The 21,076-nt window shown below is 39.2% G+C and overlaps 1 protein-coding gene across 2 annotated transcripts in view; it reads right to left on the bottom strand.

The window, feature by feature from the left end:
- The window catches only part of AGTR1 (angiotensin II receptor type 1), a 44,564-nt gene extending 26,731 nt beyond the window's left edge, over positions 1 to 17,833 (bottom strand). Inside the window, exons 1-3 of one of the 2 annotated variants that reach the window (XM_041734085.1) lie at positions 17,695 to 17,832; positions 12,058 to 12,148; positions 10,029 to 10,113 (exon numbers count right to left, since the gene is read on the bottom strand). The gene's annotated coding sequence lies outside the window, so the exon portion shown is untranslated. Of the gene's footprint in view, positions 1 to 10,028; positions 10,114 to 12,057; positions 12,149 to 17,694 lie in introns of both variants that reach the window. The other variant, XM_041734084.1, reaches the window with a different exon arrangement.
- Between the last annotated feature and the right edge of the window lie 3,243 nt (positions 17,834 to 21,076).

Below are 21,076 nucleotides of genomic sequence, written 5' to 3'. Positions count from 1 at the left end.
TGTAATGCTAAGAGGCTCCTTTCTTTTAAAAAGCATTATTGCATAATGTTCCTGGCCTGTACTGCTTCCAGAAGCATAAGCAAGTCTAGTGTGGCTTTTCTCTCAGTCTGTCACTTTATTAAAACACAACAATTTGCAAGTGTTATTTAGCAGATCAGCTGGGTTCATTTCAAAGGCTAATATTTAACAGAGAGGGAAATAACCCATCCCTATCCTTTTAAAAAGTGTTTTCTCTGTATTCTCAGGCAAATTACCTAGTGTCTTCCATAGATCTCAAAGCTAGGATTCAAGGATCATTTTAGTAATATCTTACCCTGCTTGCCTACATAATCCAAATGATCAATTCTACAGCAGAAGGAAACTAATTCACAGTGCACTAATTGGTACTACAGGCCACATTATTTAAAGTAGTTATGTTTTTTTTTTCTTCATTTCCTGTTGCATTTTTGTGTCTGGCTGGTGGCATATGAATTAACAATTTTCTCACTGAAATGTGACAGAAAAATATCGGCTTTACCCTCTCTTCAACATTCCTTTCAGAGCTCTGGACTCTCCTACTATTCAAAATGATGGTAGTTTAAACTTGCACCCAATAGCAGTATAAACAAATATTAGCAAGGTGTTCACTTATATACACATATGTTAAAAAATGCTGATGGTGAAGCAGATAATTAAAAGCAACAGCAGGAAGATCTCAGGCTCTGGAGAATTTGATGGGTTATATCTGGAAAAGAAATGGTCAGAACCAGGGTGTTGGAGTCAGTCCCAAATTCCATTTCTGGTCCTGACACTGGTTAGCAAAGTGGGTCCCTTAGGCTCAGCATCCACGCAAAATGAAGCCAATAAGAGAAACTAGCCTATAGGGTTTGTTTGTTTGCTTTTTGGTAGATTAAGTAAGAAAATGCAGATGAAGTGATGGACTCAGTGCCTGACCCAGTAAGTGTCCAGTTAATGGATGTTATTTTCTCTGCTGCTTTGTGTCTATATTTATAAACTAGTAATACAATACAATGGTAACAATCATAGTTACCTATTAAGTGTTGTGACAAGTTAAGACTATACGTATGCTGAAATGGTACCTGGCATCGTTGCTTCTCGAACAGCTCTCCCAGAGACCTAACTCACAGTTTGGGAGAATTTCAGGGATGATTCATTCCTGGATTTCCTGGATTTGAGATTTTTCATTTTTAGTTTTTTTTGAGTGAGAAGATTTGCCATTTAGATGCTTTACATCTCACTTATTTTTTTTTCTGATCTAGATGATGACTTAACTTTGTGAGTCTACCACATTAAGAAGATAAAATATTGCATTGAAATAGTAGGCAAGTAGAGACAAATTATTTTCAGGGAAGTTAAAAAACTGAAATTAGAATCTGTTCGACCTCAGGGAATGGAAAGAAAAAATGTGATCGTGCTTAAAATACTATTTTCAAACCTTTCATTACTCCAGCCCTAGCAATTGAGGAAAGTTTGTTTTCCCTAAAATGCTGTATAGTAAGTATCTCCTTTCAGGAGGGAAATCTGTGGGAGAGGGATTGGAAGGAAGCTGTGACTAACTAGCTTTTTATTAGGGACCGAATACTGATTAAATTACAGGCATTATTTTAACTCAACTTGTCTTCCCAATACTACTGGGAGTTAGAATTAGAATTGCTGTATTTTGCAATGAGCACTGAGGAGAACAAAGACCGGCTACTGACATACAACTAAAAAGGTTTTTCTCAGAGAAGGACTAGACTTGGCAGTTTGGCCTTTATGCAGCAATTTCCAAGGACACGTTGGAGTTACAGAAAGAGGTACATGCTTTCTGAAATCAGAGGCACTCACCTGGACAGAAGTCCACATCAGTTCAAACCGACTTTCATGTTTTTGTGTGAGAAAAGGAAAACCTCTCATTTAAAGTTATGTGTTGTATATTCTCAAAATGTCTAGTTCCTTGTCGGGCTGATTTTCTGGGATGTCACTGACATATGGGGTAATGGGAAACAAATTTCTGTATAGTTAGCAATAAATAACTATTTGTGCTATTAACTAGCCTTAGGACCTGGAGTTATACCAGAAGAAGTTCTTTTGGGGTCATATTTCAGTTTAGAGAGCCAGCCACACATTGGCAGTTAAGGACTGAACCCCTATGTCTTTCTGCCAACTCAGCACAACCCCATTTTCAGAAATCTCCCTATATCACGACCACTTTGGAAATCAAATCATCATATCCACTTCTGAGCACATACCCTAAAAACTCTCCACATGTGTGGAAGAAATGTACAAAAACATTTACTGTAGCATGGTTAACCAGCCATTGGGTATTGCTTTTCTAGAATAAAGGAAGTTGCATTTTCTTTTTCCTCATTCTGTTCATGATCACTTCTCATTTATTACTCTTAAGGAAGTCTCTAATGGAGGCCGGTAGGGCAGCTGGCCCATTTCGGGGGAAGCATGACATCACAGATGCTTGTCTCTTCCTTGGCCCCATCTGCTAGAAATAGTAACTAAGTCCTTTACCTATGCTGGTAGGAGAGGAGCTGTAGAAAATCAAATTAGCAGGAGAGAAACTATTAGTCTTCATTTTCTTGTTTCCAACCTGCAAATACAGATTGTTAAATACACTTGTTCCCCAATCCTCATTAGGAAATCTTGAAGAATAGCAGGACAGGAAAAAAACATGGGGATTATGAGAAAACAACCGTAAGAAAATATAATGCAAAGTCAGGACTGTTCCTTCTCTTCAGACTATCTTATATTTGTAGAGTTGGTTGAATTTGAAATTTTTCATTAAATAATTTCATTCTTAGTTGTATGTGGATGAATGCCATATTTACAATTCCAAATGTATCTTTTTATTTAGAATTTTCTTTTTGGGGATCCCTGGGTGGCTCAGTGGTTTGGCGCCTGCCTTTGGCCCAGGGCGCGATCCTGGAGTCCTGGGATCGAGTCCTGCGTCGGGCTCCTGGCATGGAGCCTGCTTCTCCCTCTGCCTATGTCTCTGCCTCTCTCTCTCTCTCTCTCTCTCTCTCTGTCTATCATAAATAAGTAAATAAATCTTTTAAAAAAATAAAAAAAAATTTAAAAAAAGAATTTTCTTTTTGTTGGACTTGTAGATGAAATAATTGAAATGGGATAACCAATATATGAAATCATTTTACATATGGTGGTATCCCTGGGATGGTATCCCCTTGTTAAGTTCACTGGTGTTAAGTTCCTTGGTATATCTGTCTAAGGAGGCAAAGCTTTCACTAAAAATAATCCAATGGCAATGTCGTGTACCTGCAACTCTTTATTACTGGAGGAGTTTCACTTTCAGACCCAGAGACAAGGGATTAAGGCCAGTGATAGGCAAAGTGTTTTTAGAGTATACTGAAGGCCCCAAAGAAATCAGTTGGGTGTCCAAGAGGAACTGACATCAAACGTACGTTTTTAATATTTCGAGTTCAAATTATAGCCACAGAACCAACCATTGGGGATTGAATCATAGATCTGACTTCTTTTTGAAAAATTCAATTTTGGAAAAAGAAGTCAGATCTATGATTCAATCCCCAATGGTTGGTTGGGGATTTTAAAATTTTAAAATTTTAAACTTACACTACATTTTAAAGCAGTGTAAGTCTTTAAATCATTTAGGTTTAAAATACGTCTCTTCTAGCATCCATTCTTAATGCCCCCAGTTCCTACCTATTAGTTCTGGTATCCTTCAATAACTTGATCTCTCTTTTGTTATACATTCTTCTTTTGTGGTCTCTAAGGATATTGGCCTATTTGCTTGAATTTGCTGGCACAGTACCGCCTATGGTCTTTGCTTTTGCCTAGAGAAATCCTTCCCCAGATGTCCACAGAGTTTTTTCCTTCTTACGAAGGAGGCTTTCTCTAAACACCCTTTTATTTTTATTATTTTTTAAATAGATTTTATTTACTTATTCATGAGAGACAGAGAGAGAGAGAGAGAGGCAGAGACACAGGCAGAAGGGGAAGCAGGCTCCACGCAGGGATCCCGGGTCTCCAGGATCACGCGCTGGGCTGAAGGAGGCTCTAAACCGCTGAGCCACCCTGGCTTCCTCTAAACACCCTTTTAAAACTGCACTGCCTCACCTCATTTCTATTTCCATTCTCCATGTCATGGAACATATTGTATCTTCTACTTGATGATTTTTCTGTCTATATACACTAGATTATAAGTTATATGCAGCCAGGGGTTTTTGTCTGCTGCTCATACTTTGTTTTCAGGACTGAGAATAGTGACTGGCATGTAGGTATCTGACAAAAATACTCATTAAATGAATTACAGCAGAATCTGTTGCAAACTACAACCCTCCATAGGAATAACTTGTATTTAATATAATTCTCATTCAGAAGGATTCTTACTGTCATGACATTTTATTTGATATTTTTATTTTAGAGTCTGAGGAAGAAACTTCAGAATTAACCAATACCCACTTAGTAGAAAACTTTTAGATCACAATAGTTTTAAACTGAAATATCATCAGGATTTGAGCAGTTAAATAAATATGTGAAACACCCTATGTAAAATGTAGGTAATGATGAGGTCTGTGATACATAGGAGAGTTTATATACTGCCCTATTATAAGGCATTTGGATTTGAAAAAGAAATTTAAAACATAGCACTGTCTGAAGAAAACGTGTCTACCTGTGGTTTCAAAGGCCCATTTCAGCTCTCAGCATGTGGTTGACAGGACCATGAAGACATTTTGCAAATCACATTGTTTTTTCTACTTCTTTTTAACTATGTACTCAGGTCTGGGTATGTGTCTGACTCCACGTCAGGACAGGAATACTCAACTGATCAAATCTAATTACATTTGCTTCCCAGCTAAATTGTATATCACCTTCCCCTCTTGTGAGAGATATGGCCCCTCTTGGGTCCTCAGCATCTGATTATTGCAAACCTAATTGATTTGCGACATTTCATTAATAAAGTTAACTAAAACTAATTATACATATTGAATAAAAGTTTCCTGTGAAATGAATTATTCTATTTAGCTTAAGGGTTCTTAATTGTTAGAATGAATTGCTGAGGAGGATTTCAGAATTACTTTCTCTTGGGATATATATATATATATATATATATATACTCAACCAATATGGGTTGATGGATAGTGACACCATAGAAACTAAATGCAGAAAAAAATTGATTAAATATGAAAATTAAAGATGTCAGGCATCTTCCTAAGAAGATAAAAATCATAAAATAGGTTACATAGATCTCTTCATTTTAAGATATTAAATTAGGTCTGTTGAATCTGTCATATTAAGGTAGCTAAAATAGAAATTTTAATATATTGACATTTATTGTTTTATTCATAGTATGAATTTTCCTTTATTTAATTGGAACATATTCTATTTCTCACTCTTTAATTCAGATGGTATGTTCCGTCTAAGTCATCCATCTAATTAAATCAAAATTCTAGCAGAAATCCAGGGGGAGCCTACTACTACTTCAATTGTCCCACCAAGCTGATGTGTTCTGGGCAAGAGTTCTCACAAATCAGGCCATTTCCAAAGCTCCTTATTTGTTCCGTTGTGTATAAATAAACATGTTTTATGTAAAACAAAGACTAGCATTTATTAGTGGCTTAGAGTTGAATAAAATATGGCTGACCTATTAGTATTACATATATCACTGTTGTCATCGGTGACTCAAATTTACATTGCCTTCACATTGTCAAAGCAGTTTGGACTTCTTGCTTTACACTGTTAAGGCAATTGTTTTCATCAGGCTCTGTACACCGACCATCCTAGAGGGACCAGAAGTAATGAAACACCTATTCTGTTCTTCCTCTTTGACTTGGGAACATCACTGAGGAGCCAAGTTTCAAGGTCTCTGTTAAGAGACAGCCTTTACCCACTGCCTGGTTTTATCTACAGCAGCTCTGTTTGCTTTCTATGGTGACCCATGTTGTGTGTAGAAATATTTTGGCCTTGCCTGTTTGAGAGGAGGAGGAAAGCTGCTCCTGACTGGATTTTGGACTTGCAGTATGACATTGTTTCTGTTGTCCCAGGACTCCACAGCATTTGTTTAAGTTCTGGAAAGGTGCCCAAGACCTAGTTCCAGGTAATTGGTTACCTTCCACAAGGTCTGTGCTGTGTTATTACCTTTCTAAGGTATCCTACACCTTTCTGGAATTAAAAAAATGATTCCTATACATCTAAATCTTCCTAAAAGTCTTAAAAGGAATGACTAGTTGGGATCCCTGGGTAGCTCAATGGTTTAGTGCCTGCCTTCGGCCCAAGGACATGATCCTGGAGACCCGGGATCGAGTCCCACATCAGGCTCCCTGCATGGAGCCTGCTTCTCCCTCTGCCTGTGTCTCTGCCTCTCTCTCTCTCTCTGTCTCATGAATAAATAAAATATTTTAAAAAAAGGGATGACTAGTTGAATGGGAAGGATGACAATATTTTTAGTACTAGTCAAAAGTTCTCCCTGCCAGCAAAACAGTCTCCACATTTCGATGCTAATTCTCTGAGCTCTTTTAATTATTAAAAATATTAACAGTAACCTAAATTTGAGTCTCCTATACAGTCCGTTATGAGCTAAGCATATCTAGCTCTATTTTCAAGCCTAGGAATAGTGTTTCTATAGATAAACTGTGGATAATGGCTTAATTGAAGGTAAACTTGTTACTCTAAAAAGAAAGTTATAATATATATATTAGTATTATACTATAATATTAGTATTATTAGTAATTATATATATATATATATATATAAAATTGAAAGAACAACTACTCAAATGAGTACCCTTTACTTTGCTTTTTTTCCATTGGTAAGATTCAAGGATTTATACTTGATAATTCTAAACTGGGTACAAACTTCTATTATATATGCTTTTATCGAAAAATAACACTATTACATGTGTAAAGGGAATATAGGCTAGATATGCATATGCTTTTCTCATAGTTAGTTATATAGCTGTTTCAAATCCTTGATGCTTCAATGCCTCAAAGACAAGTTTGTTTTTAACTTTTTGCCTGTGTAACACACAACCATTAGTCCAGGAACCAAATGGATTTGAACTACTAGGTATAAGTGACTAGAAAGTAATGGAGACTGACATTTTAATAATGGGATCATATTAGTAGAAAAATGATGACTAAGAACTTTAAGAATATACTATATAACAGGTAGTGATTACATTAATTAAAAATTGAAAAACTACTGTTCTCTGTGATACATATAATTTGGAAACAAAACCAGAGACTTCTAGCATCTTGTACATTTCTATAAAAACAGAAAAAAAGAAATAAGTCATCTAATACTTATTTTGCTTGGCTCTCCAATTTCTGAAAAAACATTAAGTCATCTGTACTTACGTCAATACAACTGAGACCTATCTATCACTGCAGAAAAAAAAAAAAACCTCACGGAATATAAAGAATAAAAAAAAATGTAGGTTTTTAGAAATGACCTATATCTTTTCTAGTTTTGTTTACTTGGAGATAAACAAAAAACTGCCCTTTCAGGTTCTGAGTATAACACCTGGCTTCATGACTCCATAGGGATTCATGCCTAGTAGAGGGCTAGACCATAGGGGGACTAAGAGGTGCCTTGTCTCCAAGATGTCAGTGGATTGGAGATGTCAGTGATGCAGGTAAAAAAACCCCCGACAGCTATATATTAGTTCAATATAATTGCATGTACCTCTTCTCACGATTTTTAAGAAAACGAGAACCTCTAACTTTAGAAGAGACATAAGATACTTAATTCCATGTATTTTTAATATGCAAATAAATAGGAAAAAGACAAAAGCACTGTGAGAACTATATACTAGATAACCTACAACTGAAAAAAATTGGAATTTGAAAATACTCAAAAATTTCCAAATAAGTTTAAAGGAGCAAAAAAATTTCTTTCCAAATAACAATGGAATTCCACTACAATTATTAGTAAGTTACTAATAGCAATAGTATCATAGAACTTTCTATGGTGATAGAAATGTTGTAAAGCTTTGCTGTCCAGCAGTGTAGCCACTAATTACATGTATCTATTGGAATACTTGAAATGTGGCTAGTATAACTGAGGAACTGAATTTTTAATTTCATTTAATTAGAGTTAATTTATATTTACATTTGAATAGCCACACATGGCACATGACTACCATACCAGACAGTGCAAGGCTACAGATTTTAAGCCACTGAATATAGTCTTTATTCATTCTTCTAAATGTCCTGGTTTTCCTCATTTGTCATAAGTAGATTCCACCTTAAATTCCTCTGGTCCTATAAAACAAGCTCTGAAATGCTGTTTACACATTACTGGTTTAAATCAATAAGAGATCAGAGTTCTTTAGTTGTTAAGTTGGTAAAATGGACTCTCTAATGTTCAGAAGGTCTGAACACACCTTTCGTATTTCAGTAAGTGCCCATGGTTTGGGATGGGGCCTTGGAGATTATTTTACAAGAGACCAAAAGCAAAGTTGCTAGTTAGTAGCAGAATTGGTATAGCATCAGTTCTTTACCAACCAAAAAATAACTTCTTCGAATTAAGCGTGTTTTGCCTATTCATCTGCAACTTAATGGTTTGAGAAGGCTTAAGATTTTATAGTGTTCCTTTTTTCAGTTTTGTTATTTGTAAGCAAAACATACTATTTTGAAAGTCTTGCTACAAATGTGTGAATGTTAGAAATTGAGGGCTTCTAAAACAAGGAAGAGAGGATGTTCATAAAATTATTTCCATCAGGAACCTCCCTGGATTACTGCCTTGCTTCTTCTATAATAAGGGTGATGGGGTATTATGGACAAAGAGTTCCTTCTGTTCAGTTCTCTTAGGATGTAAAATAAAGCTTCCTATTGAGAACATATATTTCAATGTACTTTTTCTAGGGCTGGATTTTTGCTGAAAACACATACAGCCCAGCTTTCTAAGCTTAACGACACCTCAAAAAAACAACAAGAACAAACCCCCCCCCAACCTAAAGATTTCCAGTAACAAAACTCTGTAGAATGTTACTGTTTTTTGTCTCCAAGATTAAAGCAATCTTAAATGGTTTCCTAACACCACCACGGAGTGCCTTCCAGCAACTATTTCCCATTTGCCAATGACTCAAAGAATAAAGTCACCTCTAACATTTGTCTACCCAGTTACCACCTATCCTATCTTTCTTTTGCTTTGATAAAATATAATCACAAAATATTCAGAAGGGGACAAGCTACTCTTTTTATTCCCCCTGGAGGGACTAGGGAGTGTCTCCCTTGTTAATTCAGGAGGTTAAGGGCTTGTTCCTTGAGCTGAGTTTTTGTCAGGATCAAAAAAAACAAAAAAACAAAAAACAAAAAACAAAACAAAACAAAAAAACCTTTTGATCTGGAAAACCCAGGAATTTTTTTATGAAAAATATCAGGCAGGGCCATGTGATAGGAAATGGATGGACAGAGAAGTCCCTGATTACCAACACTGCCCTTTCAGGTTCTGAGTATAACACCTGGCTTCATGACTCCATAGGGATTCATGCCTAGTAGAGGACTAGACCATAGAGGGACTAAAGGGTGCCTTGTCTCCAATTCCACATAGCCTTTTTACCTGTATCTTACTGTAGCAAGAGAAACTTTTATAAGAATGAGACTCAGAGACATCTGTATTTTCTGAAGGTGAACAGGTCAAGTTTCAAGGTTTATGGTCTTTGGACACATGTTTCTGGAAGTGATTGCTTCATAGAGCTCAAATTCCCCATTGGGTGGCTGAGGAGAGGACAGTCATTTCCTCCCTGGTTCTCTTAAAGCCCTAGTTTGAAGAACAATCCACCCATGGAAATCCTTGCCAAGCGGTTACAAATCTCTCACATGGTTTATATCAATACAGGAATATCATGATAATTCTAACATCGTTGACATTTAAAATTACATAAGTAAATATGTTCTTAAGGTGCATATAAGGGATAAGACTGGAGTCACATTCTTTTCTGCTTCCTGTTTCTGTCACTAAACAATAGTGTGTATATGGCTTCTTGTGCTACCTCCACTGTTGACACATTAGAGAAAAGCCACTGACAGATACAGTGCTATAGGTGTAAGACATTTTACCTGGATGCAGAACTTGTGGGATGGCTTTTGCGTCTTATTCAGATGAGAACACAGACATTTTCGACCAATTTATCATATATTAAATCTGGAAAGAAAAAGATTAATGTGATTCACTAAATAAGGTCAGATTTTCATTTTTAATTGACAAAGTAACTATTAACACTATATCTTAAATGTATTTTTAAAGGGAATGAAATCATCTGGTCCCTATCAAGGATATATTTGTCCTTATGTAGAGTTAGGCTGTGCTAAGTGGCAGTCTGTCATGGAATTTCATCCTCTTCCTGGTTATAGTCCGCATCTTTCCCCATTCCCTTGTAGGTACACACTAGAGGAGAAAAAACAATGTTTTCAGGTAAAATAGTGCAATCTTATTTAAGATACTTCTGTAGACGTAACTACTAATATAAGAAATATAATAAGAGTTATTCAAGATGGCTATAGGTATAATATAGGTTACTTTTTAAAACACAACGTATACCGACTTTACTATAACATTGTTATATGGAATGTTTTTGGCATTAGAAAAATCTCTTTTTATCCCAGTATTTCAGTGGTTTTGTTGTGATAGAAAAAGAAATTTCCTATAAGATTATTTCTCTTAGAAAAATACCATCATGGTATAAAACCTTCTGAACTCCTATAAAGCACTACTGTACCTTGGGGGGGGCGGGACAGAGAAAAGGTTAGATTTGCCAGTATCATTCTCTACAGAGTGAGTAGCAGTTGTCTAAAGATCTGAAATCTAGAGTTAGTTGGAAGGAAAGTAATAGAAATTCTGAGACAAACTGAAAGTAAGGATTAAAAAAGTAATAGCGATTTTGAAAGCACATACCAAAAAAGGGGGAAAGAAAAAAGTAACTTTTGATCTTAGCCTTGATCTTAATAACTCTCCAAAGCTTTTAAGATTGTTATGTATTTTTCCTAGTCTTATCTGTTCTACAAAGATGCAGATATTTAAAAAATATATCAGTGACTTTAATCACAAATCAGTACTAATAAAACTATTTTCATTAGAACACCAATGACCCAACTAAGGCCAAATGGCAACCTGACAAGAATCTATCAAACACACACACACACACACACACACACACACAGGATCACAGTCATGATTTATGTTTTAGGTATTGTTCTACTCACTTATGATTATCTTTCCTTGCCATTAAATATTATTAACTATGTAAAAATGACTATATAATGTCCCATCATATGGCTTAACCTAATAGGAACTCAAAGAAATAGATTTGTGTTTCTCTCAAAAATTTATTCTATTAAACCAGAAGATTAAATGCCAGAACATACTCAAGAAATCATTACGTAGGGATCACATCAGATTCTTTTCCATTCCTGATAAAGTGGCAGCAATTAACTGTGTGAAGGTGAAGGGCTGGGATCCATCATGGTACAATGTGTTTCATGTGAAGTGACATCGTTTGAACAGAAAGATTACTAAAGCTGGGTTAATGGAACATTCCTGTTCTAGTGGCATACTACACAGATTTAGAAGCATGTAAAATGCATTTGAATTGGATAATAAAAGGAGTTTGGGTCAAAAAGTGATGATAAAAGTATAAATGTATGAAGTTTACTAGAAGAAATGCCGTGTTTTTCAATTTATTTCGGAAAAAAAAAAAAAACAGATGTAGATTCTTGTGCAGCCAGAGTCACAAATATTTGGGCTCAGTGAGACTGGCAGGACTGTAAAGGATCATAAGAGAATCACTGGCATTTTATCATTTATTAGCTCTAAGAATCTCTGCTGCTATGTGCAGTATATCTCCTGGGCACTACCGCCCTGCCAGGCCCCTACAACTTGGCATTATGGCAGCCCTGGGTTGACTGTGTCCTAAGCTGTAAGTTATAAATTAGATACTGTACTCTAAGTGCTGCCTTAACCTCCAGATCTAAGCAGCTGGTGAAGTTCCATCTCCCAAGGATGTCCCTTTATCACTGGGAAAATTGTAGCTGCTAAGTCCTGTTGACACACCTCTCCTCTCAAACATCATCACAGGGAACCCAGACTCACCTCAGTCTTTTGACCAACATCAATGAGCCCTTGTCAGAACAACAGGCTTTTGGCCAGATCCAACTGACAGCTCTCAGAGAATCTACATGCACTAGAAGAAATTGTTCAGAGGTTCAGTCATTTGGAGAATCACTGGCTTTAAAATAAGCCACCATTTGCTTGCAGACTGGTTAGTAACTATGTTCATCTAGTTTTGTGAACCATGCTTGTAGATAAATGTTTATATTAAAGCTGAAAAGAGTGGTATAGAATTTGAGTTGGAAGGCTGAATAGTTTATATAGGTAGGGAATGACTTAAAAGAAAAAATTTTCTTTATAGAATCAGAACACCAAAAGGTAAAAAGAGTAAATTTTAGTAAGTTATGAGAAAAAAATAGAGATATCACAACTTAAGTTTTAAATAATGAGCTGTCATAGTTTTAGTATTTATTTTCCAACTAAAAAAGGAATTTCTAGAATTCTTCATTATTGCACTTAAAGGTAAGGTGACAGGCAAATGCAACAACTGAAACGGAATAGATCACGTTTTTTCTATGAGAGAAACAGAACTTGATTTCAAATTGTAATATAAAATAAATTCTCAAATAAAAAGCAGGCAGCCTAATTTAGAGCAGACGGTGTGGGGTGTCAGCTAAAGAGCACAGGAATCAAAGTTCCTGTTTATATCTTAACTCTATCATTTACCATATTTGCGTGAGTGATTTATCTCATTATGTCTCAGTATCCCTTACTTCTCCCATTATTACTCAGTATCCTAATCTATAAAATGAGGATAAAGCAGTGCCTATTCATAGGGAAGTTGTGAGGCTTAAATAAAAACAATATAGAAGGCTGAACATTGTGTCTGACACATTGTCTGTGCTCAATAAATGTTAGCTTTATGTAAAAATGCTAGTCTATTAAAAAGCCAATAAAATAACCTCTAGGTAATCATTCTGAACAAGGCCTAGGTGCTGTACACTTGGACTCCTCTAACTTCATTGTGCATCTGAATCACTTGAGGATTTTGTTAAAATGAAAATTCTTATCCAATGGGGCTGGGTGGAGTTAGAAAGTCTGCATTTCTAACAAGCTTCTACATGATGCCCACGATGCTGGTCTTTGCCTGGACACTTGAGGTAATTGTGGATGGCTGCTCCCAACTTACAACACAGCGGTTCTCAGTAGGGGAAATGGGAATAACGAAAGTGTAGACAATACATACAGATTTAGCATGCCTCCCAGGTGATTGTAATATGCTTGCCTTACCTTTTCCCTAATACTTAAAGAACTATTGATTTGCTATTTCAACTTTTATTCTGTTTCTCCTTTTCTTACTCTTTCCTCCACTTTCCCCTTGTCTTTACAGCTTTAGACTAAAAAACAGTACTAATAGTTAGTTCCCCCAGTTAGTAAAACATCAATTTCAAGTCATTTTATTGTGTGCAATAGGATTCTATACCCAAATGAGATTAGAAAAATGGTTTCTCCTTAGTGTATCTCTTCTAAAATATAGGTATCTGAAAAACGTATTTTTTATTTTAATTTTCATGGAAAAAAACATTTTCCATGGTTTTAGCTGAAAACAACTAACAAGCAAGAAAGTGATTTGTGGAACATTTAGTAATAGAATACAAGGATGCATTAGATGTGGCACATATAGTATCAAAGGGGGTATACTCCCATAAGGAAGGGAAAGTTGGGGTGATTATTATGGAATCAAACAATGTGACCACATTAGACATTCCACTTGGTCTGAAAAATAGGACAGAAGGAAGCTTGGTTTAAAATGGCTTCCCACTCCAGTGGCACTGAGATGATTGGAGAGACTCATATCCAAATATGTATTCAGCTTGGCCAATATCTCTCTAGGGCAAAGACCATTTTTATACTTTAGTGTGTCCTTAAGGAGCTAATATCACTCAAACACATAGTATTCCTTTGTAAGTATCTTCTATTATTGCTGATACATTTCATACATGTAATTCTTTGTTTTCCAAGGTGGATAGAGGAAATTTGATTAATATTAATTGGTAAATATCTAAAGACAAGTACACAATCATGTATGTATTCTTCAGTATTCTTACTCCGAAGTTAATCGTTCAAAGCACTTAAATCCACTGATCTAAATAAGTTTTAACATCATTTGGTGAAGAATAGAGCAGCTTATATGTGCATAAAATGAATAAGAAATCACGTAAGACTTGACCCAAACTGAATGATTACTAATTCTATGATTTTAAATTTTAGGGACATTTAGACTTAGGACTTAGAATATGAAGGCACAATGTGGTTAGGAAAAACAAAGCATATCCATTTCTTCACCCATTTTATAAACCATTAAATTTTAAAAAATTAATTAAATGTGAGCCTAGCAACCCAATTTAAAATATTCTTAGATATAGGAAGGAAAGTATAATAATCACTGGCAAATCTAGACATTTATTTCTATTTAAGACGTTTGGATGATGCATCTACTTAGGAGCCAGACAAATACGACAAAAACTCTTCTAAACTGGTCTGTAAGAATAATGTAAAATATGGTGGTCATACAATATTTATAGCATATAGTGACCTATGTTAGTAAAATATTTGAAAGATGATTTTAACATTCGAGGGAATTTTTTTCCTTGTGACCATCTGCTACAGAGAATCAAAACTCAGATATCAAAACTTTCAATGTTAATGCACCTACTATTAAAATTCACTTGTCATTTCTATGACAGTTCTAGATATATACTTTATTTTCTATTTCAAATTGTCAAATCTGTCATTAAAATGACCACTGAATAATAAAACATTTGGCAAATGTATAGATCATGTATAGCTCTTTAGTTTGTGTGTGTGTGTGTGTGTGTGTGTGTGTGTGGTGTTTGCTGTGATTTATTTTGCATGTATTTAAGAGCTTTAACATGATAATGGTCATCATATGCCAAATCAGTTGAATATTACCTTAAGTCCCTATAGACATCCTTGATTTAAGATATATTTTATATATCAAGCTGCTGAAAAGTTGAATTTTGGTAGCTAAAGTTCATATAATGAATAAAATAGAAAAATATAAAATGACAGCTAAATTTAGGCTGGAAATGGAACAAAACTTACTTTTGCTCATGGGAACTTTGATATACTATTTTAATAAGTAACTACATGACAAGGAACACAAACCAGGTAATCCAACGACTTTAGGCAGTTTTGGAACGGAAGGCATAGAACTATTTTGAAGAAAAAAAAATAGCACTTTTGAGTGGTGATGAATTTAAAAGGTGATTTGTCCAGTTTACTAGATAGACAGCATGGGAGAAGAGCATTCCCAACCTGGCCTTGACTGCTTTGTCACAGTTTGTTGATCTGGCTCTATATTTGTTGTTTGCCACAGTGTGTCTTTAAGACAGCTTTCTAATCTTTGAAACATTTGGATTTACTTCAAATATCTAAATAAAATTCTTAATTGGCTAGCTTACTTGGGACACTCTGGCACAGCCCAGTTATGGCCAAGCAGTCAGAGCACTAGGTCAACTAATGAGTGTGGGGCTAATGGATGGGAGCCTGCATCAGGCAGCCAAAACATGCACGTGTCATAGGACTTGGTCTAGGTCCCTGTAACAAATCTGAAAACAAAATACAGCAAATCTGTTATTTGCTTGGAAAGGATGTAGTGGCACAGATCAAACTATAGAAAACGTGCGTCGTACATTTAAACTACTGGTGTTAGGCTTCCCTCAGCTAAGTATTTGACCTGGGCTTTGGTTAAGTAGCAGATTAAATTTTCTTCCACTATTTTCCCCTCCTGCGTAGGGCAAATAATCAGGGATAGTCACAACAACAGTAATAAGCAGCAGCAACAAACCAAAAAATGTATATACACATGTGTGCCCATGTGTGTGCACACACACACACACACACACACACTTCTTACCTCAAACTAGGAAAAAAAAAAAGGAAACACAGTGTAAGAAACCTGAACAATCCAGATTCTTTCCCTTTTGAACACTGAACTAGGGTTAAAGAGCGACAGGAAAGCTTTAAGCTCAGAACTCTTGGGACGGACAGCGTTGGCAAAGCAACGGTGACTCGAAGACATTTTCTACGTCTCAAGGAAGAGAAGTCTTCCTTTGGTGTCACTGGAACCAGTGGAAGGAAACCAGCTTGCTTCTGAGTTGGACATTGGAGCATTTGATTCAGCTTATGGTCAAAGAAAGGAGATTTACCAGAACTGGAGGCTTCGTGATGGGCACAAAAAACAGTCAAGTCAGAAATAAAAAGGGAGAGACAGAGTAGATGACAGACATGACACTAATAATTGTGAAACTCTAACAAATGCTGAGAACTGGCACCGGGGGTACACTCCCTGACCATGAAACCAGGTTTTGGGAACTGTCAGCTGTAATCTGGGTGTGTGTGTTGGGGGGGGGGGAGGATGGACTTTTGGAACCAGCCTTGGAGACTTAATGATTTTCCAGAACAGATAATTTACCAGGGGGGTTATTTAGAGAGTTTTGAGGGTCCCACACATGGGCTAAAAGGGTAATTATTTTAGAGTACTATTTTTTAAGCAACTCACTAGGAAACAAAAGGAATCAAGGGATTTCATTACTGGAGGGAACCTGATGGCCAGGGGCCCGAGGTTCAGAGTTGTGACATACTCTGCTGAGAGCACAGGGCCATTTAAGGGGGTCTCTGGGTGCGGGCTCCTGTGCTCCCCCCTGCACTGTCTGCGTGGAATTGGGTTAGAAGATGCAGAACAGCCTAAACAGAGACGATCTAGCGGGGCCTCTAGAGCTAGGGACGCTCTACAGCCCACGGGGAAGCAGACGGTGCCTTAGAGAAAACGTACAAAAACGGTCACAGCTTATGCTACAGCTTAAAGTAAACGCTTGGGGGGGGGGACCCGGGGGGGGACCTGGGGGGGGGACCCGGGGGGGGGGACCCAGGCCCCTCAGCCGGTATCTACCGAAGGAATGTTGGGGACAAGGCACCTTTAGGGGAAACAAGTTGCCCAACAAAGTCCTAAGACAGAACAGTAGGGTCCCAGATTTCTCGCGTCCCTCCCTGTTACTTTTCTCTTGTCTGAATGACACTAGAAATAAATGTAACCAAGTCCCAAATTTGATCCCGGGTGGGGGGAAGGGGCACCCAGACTTCCACCGAGAAGAGAGGGCCCTGAGGGCCGGTCGCAGCAGTCTGATGGCCCAGCAGGAAGCAGAGAAGAGGCAAAGCAGCCCCGGGTGGGCTCAGGAGCGGGGTCTCTCCTGGGTGCCCCAAAGCAGGGGGGCAGGAGAGGCTTTGGGAGAGGCTTGCTGAGGTCTTGGGGAGGAGAAGGCAGGGGGGGGGGCAGGGTAGAAGGGCTGGGCTGGCCGGTTAAGGGAGCTGGGAACGGGGTTCAGGTAGGCGGTGGAGGGAAGCAGCCAACAGGGGCTGCTCTTAAAACCCCGCCTGGGTTCCCGAGGTGCAGGGCCAGGGCCCTGGGGGCGCCCGGGCTTGTCCCCTTGCCGGTCTGGGGCATCAGAGGGCCTCCGGGAGCAGCTGACGGTGGGACAGTCCGCTCCAGGTGGGGACCCAGGGCAGGACCAGGGGCCCCGCAGTCGGTCTGCAGCGGGCTCAGGGGCACGCGGGGCGGTGGGGGGGGGGGGGGGCTGGGGGCGCCGGGAACTTCACCTGAGAAGCAGCACAACTTTTAGACGGACGCCCCGCAGGACTCACGCCGGCCTCGCCCTGGAGCTGCGGCTACAAGCTCGGGAGGAAAGTTTTCCCGGCCGCATCCCAGCCCCGCACAGTCCTCCTTGCGGCTCCAGAGGGTCTGGTCGAACCGGAATGAGTGAGATCCCCGGTGGTCCCCGCAGCCCCGCGCCCCTCGCCCGGTGCGGGTGCGGGTGCGGGTGCGGGTGCGGGGGTGCGGGGGCTCTCCGCGGTGCCCGCAGCCGTCGGGGCCCGCCCCCGCCGCCCGCCCTCCGGGGCGCTCCCCGGGTCGCCGCGCTGCGCCCTCCGGTACCGGCGGCCGCGGGGCCCGCTCCAGGCGCTGCAGTCCTCGGCGACCCGGCAGCCCCGGGTTTATAGCGAGGGGCGGCGCCGCCCCGGAGCTGCCGCGGCCCAGGCCCCGCCGAGCATCCTCTCCCGCCGCCCCGCCCCCGGGACCCAGCCCCCGCCTCCCGCCTCCCGCCTCCCGCCTCCCGCCTCCAGACGCCGGCGGAGGCGGGGGATGCGCGCAGCATCGCGGGGCGCGGGGCGCGGGGCGCGGGGCGCGGGGCGCGGGGCGCGGGGCGCGGGGCGGCGCTCGCCCGCGCTCGACTGGGAGCACTTTTTTTTTTTTTAATTTGTTATTTATTTATGATAGTCACAGAGAGAGAGACAGAGGCAGAGACACAGGCGGAGGGAGAAGCAGGCTCCACGCACCGGGAGCCCGACGTGGGATTCGATCCCGGGTCTCCAGGATCGCGCCCCGGGCCAAAGGCAGGCGCCAAACCGCTGCGCCACCCAGGGATCCCTGGGAGCACTTTTTAAGGAGGAATCAGCCAACGTCTCCTTCCTGGGACCCAGACTTTGGCGGTGCTGTCGTGGATCGCAGCGTAGATGGGTTTCAGGTCCAGGCGGGGAAGGGGCGCACGTCTCCGGCCTCCGTGTCGGCTAACTGGGAAACCACCTAGGGCGGAGGAAGGGGAGGAGGGCGGGGGTGGGGGGACCGCGGGCGGGCACGGGGGCCCTTGACGGGATGAGCACGGGTGTTGTTCTGTATGTTGGCAAATTGAACACCAATAAAAAATAAATTTATTATTAAACAAAATAAAAGTAGAAAAAAAAAAAAAACACTGGGCAGCCCCGGTGGCTCAGCGGTTTAGCGCCGCCTGCAGCCCGGGGCGCGATCCTGGGGACCTGGGGTCGAGTCGGGCTCCCTGCAGGCAACCTGCTTCTCCCGCTGCCTGGGTGTCTGCCTCTCTCTCTGTGTCTCTCATGAATAAATGAATAAAATCTTTTTAAAAAAAAAATAGAAAAAGTTAAAGAACAAAATATGACCACATATTTAAGGGAGAATTAATAGAATTTCTTCACAAGCTATTCCAAAACGCAAAAGAGGATCACTTCCCACTTCATGCAGTGAGGCCACTGTGGCCTGATACTAAAACCAGGTAAGACAGAACAAGAAAGGACAACTCAGATAAAGATCTCTTAAGAATGTAGGTAAAAATCCTTGACAGATATTAACAAATTGAATCCAGTGACATATAAAAATGATTGTACACCATGATCAAGTGAGATTTATCACAGAAATGCTAGATTAGTTTACTCAAAATCAATGGATGCAACACATCCTATCAATATATTAAAGGACCAAAAAACCACAGGATCATCTCAATAAATCAGGAAAAGCATTTGACAAAACTCAACACCCTTTCATGATAAAAATATCCAACAAACTAGGACTAGAAAGGAACATAGTCAGTAAAACCCATCTATGAAAAGCTAACATCATACTTCATGATGAGAGGCCAAATGTTTTTGCATCTAAGATTAAAACGAGAATGTTGTCTCTCCTCACTTCTATTCAGAATCGTGCTATATAAGTTCCAGCCAGGGCAGCTGGGCAAGAAAAAGAAATAAATGTCATCCAGGTTAGAAAGGAAATAAAAGTATTTTTATGTGCAAATGACATGATCTTATATTTAGAAAATCCTAAGGAATCAATTAAGAGACTATTAGAGCTAATAAGCAAGGTCAGCAAGAAACAATCCAAAAATGAAATGAGGGAAAAATGCATTTACCATAGGTCAAAAAAATAAATACTTAGGAATAAATTTTGGAAAGTGTAAAACTTGTATTCTAAAACCATAAAACATTGAAAGAAATTAAATTAGACCTAAATAAATGGAATGACATTCTATGTTCATGGATTGGAAAACTTAATATTATGAAAATGGCAGTAATCTCCATATAACATATGGAATAACACAGTCTCCCATCAGAATCCCAATAGGCTGTTTTTGGGTAAATAAACAAGATGATCCTAGAATTCAGGTAGAAGTGCAAGGGACACAGAATATCCAGAACAATTCTGAAAAAAGAGCAAAGTTGGAGGACTCACATTCCTGATTTCAAAATTTACTGTGAAGCTGTAATAACTTCAACAGTGTTTTATTGGTGTAAAGATTGGTATACAGATCAATGGGATAGAATTGGGTCCAGAAATTCTAGCATATTATGCTCACTTGATTTTTGATAAAGGTACCAACACAATTCCAATGGGGATAATGGAAATTAGTCTTTTCAACTAATGTGACAACCAAATGCCAGAGTCTGCGAATGAAATTTGGAAATGTTTCTGTAATTATTATATGAAGTTCAGGAGAACCTCGTATTTTAAAATTGACTTAGTGCTATAAATCACTAACCACCATCGTGTCTGTACTAAACTCCTCCTTGTTTTTAGAAATGATGATAGTTTTGAGGACCAGTCTTGAGTAGAGAGTCAGCTGTTTTGGGTGAAACTTCTGGAAAGGGTAGGCTTTGCTCTTAGGGATATTGTATCCTTAGAAACAAGCAGATGAGAAGGAAAAGTTTTCAAGAAATTAATGGCATCATTATTGTGGTGAATCAGCTGAGAAATGCTATGGTTTAAACACTTGGCTTTTCTGGATATAATAAAACATTGATCCTATGCGAAAGGGTGAGCTAAGGAGTTACGACTAGAGACAGGGATTTGAAACCCAGCTTCAAATATACACACACCCATATGCATAGAAAAAAATGGATGTACTTTAACAGTGGTTATTTGAAGGGCATACTTATGGATACCTTTAGATTATATTTGCTTTTTATGTTTGTGTATATTACCCAATTTTGTATAACAGTTACATCGGCATAGCAGGGTGAACTAGAAGGTAGGGAACTTGGCTCAGAAACTGTTTGGAAAACAAGGAACAACTGTGTGGACACATTTTGCTGACACTAAACTTGAAAGTCTAATGGCTGCAACCACATGAGTGTGCCACCTTGTGCCACCTGTACTCTAGGGCATTCCTATGGTTTAGAATGTGCAGTTGGTTCT

This window comes from Vulpes lagopus, chromosome 19, assembly GCF_018345385.1.
Source record: "Vulpes lagopus strain Blue_001 chromosome 19, ASM1834538v1, whole genome shotgun sequence".
NCBI classification, from domain to species: domain Eukaryota; kingdom Metazoa; phylum Chordata; class Mammalia; order Carnivora; family Canidae; genus Vulpes; species Vulpes lagopus.
This window is presented reverse-complemented; position numbering and strand designations above follow the sequence as displayed.